Source organism: Coregonus clupeaformis, chromosome 7 (genome assembly GCF_020615455.1).
Source record: "Coregonus clupeaformis isolate EN_2021a chromosome 7, ASM2061545v1, whole genome shotgun sequence".
NCBI classification, from domain to species: Eukaryota; Metazoa; Chordata; class Actinopteri; order Salmoniformes; family Salmonidae; genus Coregonus; species Coregonus clupeaformis.
The window spans coordinates 9,308,124-9,313,568 of record NC_059198.1 but is presented as its reverse complement, the minus strand read 5'-3'; positions in this window follow the sequence as shown (position 1 = coordinate 9,313,568).

Genomic DNA, 5,445 nt, shown 5'->3' with positions numbered 1-5,445 from the left:
TAATAATTCACAGTTTCTGTTGCTGCAGGATTATTTTCCTGCTGTAGCAAACTGGCTAAAATTAAGATCCTACACCTGTAATAGTAGTAAGGTCCCAGTTTTGTTCAATTTCATTCTGCGCATGACCACATGCACGTGAGATTTCACATGGTTGGCATTTGTAGATAAATATATTTCATCAACTATACCAATTACTGTCTAATCAAGTACTGTCCAAATATGCAAAAAAAATACTAATAAAGATCTTAGCTAACATGGCTAACATGACGAGTTAGCTAATTTTGGTAACGTCATCTCAATTAGCTAGCTAACTTTATCTGTTGAAAAAACTGCTGGATAGCTGAGTTAACATTTTTTCCAATTTATAGAAGATGGACATACGGAATTGAAGATGCAGCTCAGGAAACACAGAAGGTTGTTGTATTTGCAGGAGTAAGTGAATAGATTGTGTGTGTTTACAATACAATTATTTAGCATCTAGCTACATCGATGAGTTGGCTGACAACGTCACGAAAACGATGTACGCGCTTCCATGAGGCATAAATCAGCCTGTTGTGATTTTGGATGGCCAGATTGCTAGCAAGAATGACACTGCAATGTGGGGAATCATAAGTGGCTTTCAGCATGCTTCATCGTGTTATTGATACCATGTCTTGTTTTGAGGTGTTTTGACTGATTTCATGTCGATACAAATATTTGAAACAATAAGTGGTTATTATGCAAATGAATTTGATTTCAATAAACATTGGAGACTTAATATACATTTACATTTACGTCATTTAGCAGACGCTCTTATCCAGAGCGACTTACAAATTGGAATATAGCTTACATGTTAACAATCTAAGCCAACCTCATCTGTTTTGCCCCATGGTTACACGCATTTCGATGTTGTTGCTAAAGCAACAGAGAGAGGACACAGGTATTGTAGTCCCCTGTAGCTCAGTTGGTAGAGCATGGCGCTTGCAACGCCAGGGTTGTGGATTCGTTTCCCATGGGGGGCCAGTATGAAAATGTATGCAGTGACTGTAAGTCGCTCTGGATAAAAGCGTCTGCTAAATGACTAATGTAAATGTAAGTTCTACATAGAGAATGGGCCCGTGTAGAATCGGAAGTTGTGAGTATGACTGATAGGTGTGTATGCTAATCATGGTGCAGCTGACCCGTCCCTTTAATTTACTGAAGTCTGACTTGAATTTGGTCCAGCTGGAACTTCTACAAGTTCAGAAATAGCGCTCACTTTGTGTCACAGGGTAACAGTATGCCCTGACCTGCGGCCGGTTAGTCAGTGGCAGTCACAATGCAGCACCCAAACCTCTACCTAGACAGTGAGCGTTCTATCCCTACAGTCTGCAGCTTGAACTTTGTATTGCTCAATGTTGAGCTCTCTCTCTCATAGTTCGGCTGGACGCAAGTGGGTGTGCATGTCAGATAATAGTGTCTGTGGTGTAGGCCTACCATAATGACGCTGACAGAACGATATATTTATTAATGCACAGTTGGGTTTGAAATAAAATACTGAATATGGACATTCAAAGAGGTGGCGCAGTGGTCTAAGGCACTGCATCGCAGTGTTAGCTGTGCCACTAGAGATCCTGGTTAGAATCCAGGCTCTGTCGTAGCCGGCCGCGACCGGGAGACCCATGGGGCGGCGCACAATTGTCCAAGCGTCGTCCAGGGTAGGGGAGGGAATGGCCGGCAGGGATGTAGCTCAGTTGGTAGAGCATGGCGTTTGCAACGCCAGGGTTGTGGGTTCCATTCCCACGGGGGGCCAGTATGAAAAAAAAAAAAGTATTATGCACTCACTAACTGTAAGTCGCTCTGGATACGAGCGTCTGCTAAATGACTTAAAGTAAGTGTGTCATTTATGACTGTGATAGGATTATGACTGTGTATTGTGAGTGAGTGTGATAACTGTATACTACGTTTAACTGTGTAATAACTGTGTACCATTTTGGATGAGAATACAAACAATATTTTAAAACAGTAAATAATGAGAATTACAATTAGGAAATAAAGTTTAAATTGTGCAAACGTTAACAAAAAGACACCCATAGGAGGTACTTTAAATAAATAGGCAGTGCGACGCTATGGCACAATCAGTTCAGACTAGATATGACTAGGTTCAAATGAGACACTTAAAATTCTTTAAGACAGGGTGAGTATGCATGAGAGTGTGAATGATAAACCTGTATACCTTGGATAGAAAACTAATTGGGAATCAAAGACGTCTGTGCCTGTCCAAACTGTATAAATTTGGGGGATAACTGTTGGGTTTGTGGTTGCTTAAAACCGTATAACCTGTTATTGATGTTTGACATAGCATAATACTGGTTTTGAATAGTTGTGTTGAAGCAATTCGGTTTATTATTTGATTTAATGTTTGATGTTTGACATAGCATAATACTGGTTTTAGGTGCTTGGGTTGAGGCTTTTTGGTTTATTATTTGATTTAACGTTTGATGTTTGACCCTGCAAAATACTGGTTAAACAATTAGACTGAAATAATTCGGTTTATCGTTGAAATATAAATATGCACCAACTTTAACTAATTAGGTGGGAATGATTTGATTTAAATAAATAGACTAAAGTACTTTAAATAACGGCAGAATATTGGGAACACTAAAACGAAAAACATCTCTTCAAAAGAGCCTTCTCCCACCGAACACTGGAGAGAGAGTTGCGAGGGGAGGGGCTGGAGAGAGCGAAAGTGTGGCTTTTGGAGCCAGGAGAGACTGGGAGTTGGCTGGGAACACCACGGGGTGATTATTTGAGAGGTGCATGTGGGTTTCTGACGAGGGATGAGATGGGTGAGAAAGTAGAGAATATTTACATTTGCATTTTTGGTGATTTGGCAGACGCTCTTGTCCAGAGCGACTTGCAGGAGCGATTGGGGTTGAGTGCCTTGCTCGAGGGCACATCGGCAGATGTTTCGCCTGGTCGGCTCGGGGATTGGAACCGGCGACCTCTCGGTTGTTGGCGCGGCGCTATTGATCACTAAGCTGCCTGCCGCCCCATATGAGTTTAAGGTTGTGGCGTTGTTTGATCATGTGATAAGGTTTAATGGCTAATCGGACCATAACTAATGTGGTTATGGAAGAAATGTATAGGTAGGGGAGAGCCAATAGGGGGCTCCATTAAACTATTATGGTTTATTTTGCATTTAAATGGCATAAGGTGAAATCTGTATGCATGAGGGGAATTCAATTATGTATTATTATAGTATTATGGACACTCCGTAATAAATAAACTGAACCAAACAAGACGTTACTACAGCAATAGAGAATGGTTAAGGTTGTTACGTTAGTTCTTAAACCCGATGATAGAGGTAAATGCAGAACGCTGTTAGAGAGTGTGTTTTATTTTTGCTACTAGGGTGTTTGAGACGGAAGGGCTGGCTAGACGGGGGAGATGACGTGGCGTGATGACGTGGCTGGTTGTGGGAAAATAAAGTATTTACTTTGAGAGAATCGCAGATGGGGGAATAGCGCCAGCCTGTGGTGGGTTATGGATTTGTTACATAAACTTATATTTTAAACTAAAGTGATGGAATAGGCTACAATTATAACATTATCAGAAAAAAGACACAATTTAATGTGAAATAGTTATTACAATTATTATTGATAGTTATTACAGTTATTATCATTGATCCAGTAATGATAGAAGGACAGTAGAGTAAAGGCAGGGGATGATATTTAGGGAAGTTATATTAGGAAGAAAATACCATTAACTGAGGGAACATTTGATGTAACCGTGATTGTATTGGCTAAAAACTCAAATATGACATTTACAGGGGGGACAGGAACAATAGAAGGGGAGACAGATTTTCCTAGGGGGTTGAACAAATAATTGATAATGGATCATTTGAGATGAGATCACATGTAGCAGAGTTAGGGTAATCAATTAAATAATCATTGTATACTCGAGGAATTTTGAGTGGTTTTATAGATTAGTTATGAGGAATTAGATTGATACAAACAATTATTGATGGGTTAAGACTGGGGATATCTGTATCATGTTTTGTGTGTACTACCATCTTTAGATTATAACCAGGAGAAAGAGATTAGCTCATCTCAGTTAGGCAGTATTTAGGTCATAAGAGAGGGCTACCAAATTAAGTTGAGCCTAACTATATTTGTGGTTGTTATTTTTCAAATTGGGTTTTTCAAACAAAAAACAACACACCTAGTATGATGTTTATAAAGCCTTGTTGTTTCAATTATGGGGGGTTTTCAGCAGGTCAAGGGTGATAGGTCTTAGAGGAGCACACACACAGTGAATTTTATGGAGTTTTTAGGTTTTGGCTGAGTTTGGGGTATATATGATTTCTTATGAGAATGAATGTCATGAGGACTTAATGAACACTTGGGATAACTAACATTTATGAAATATTTAGAATAATGGTAATGTTTAGTATACTATGGGATTAAACAGTTCGTTAAATGATTTCAATGGCCTCTGAACTCTGTTTTAACATTCTGGTGTTATTTTAATCATCCACACTAGTAAATTCTAAAGGCATGAGAGGAGGACTTTAAGATAGTTTATTTTACTAAGTTGAGGGTAATTTGTAATACTGTGCAAAGTGTGAAGAAGATTATAATTTGGTAATAATATATATGATTTGAACCATAAAATAACAGAAGAGAGAGTGGAGGGATGGCAATTGGATAATGAATTACCAATATTAACTAAAGGATTGTTTAGGTAGGTGGAAGTATTGACACATGGCCAAATCATGTGTCAAATGGGGGATGGATGGTATGGTAGGAGATGGTAGGATTAAATATTAAATATATACGAAGGAGAGGACAAAATACTTAAAAAAAAACAACAAAAAAAACATGTATGATAGTTTATTAACCACACCTGTATGTCAGAGGTTTTGTGCCCCACAGGTGAACTAAAGGAGAAGGTGACCCACTCTATCTAACCAGGAGACTGAAGCAGGCCTGGCGGGAAGGGCCCTACCAAGTACTGCCTTTGCCAGCAGAATAGCTGAGAGATCCATCTGGGTGCATGTCACTCACTGCAAAAAGGTAAACCTAGCTACACCTGACGAACAAACACAGAGTTAGGAGAAAGAACCGATCACCACTAGGGCTCGGGGTTGGCTCCTTAACGAAGATTCCCTTACCCTGTCTGATCATCCCTGTGTGAGTTCGATAGAAGGTAAAGCAATGGGTTGGCCTCTGGCGTCTGACATGTTCTCAGGGCGAGGGTGGGGATTCACAGGTCTCCTGACGGTAGGTAGCTGTCTGATTATGGGGGCCATATTCCTAACACACACGGACCCTCCTGTTTCAGCCAGAAGTGGTAGTTAACCTAACACAAGTTGAAAAGGCATAGGAGACAGCTAGACGAAGGGAAAGGGGAAATACTAGGGACTTTAGGGAAGGACATTGCCATATGTATGTCACCATGTACATCCTGGGACTATGTAGTTGC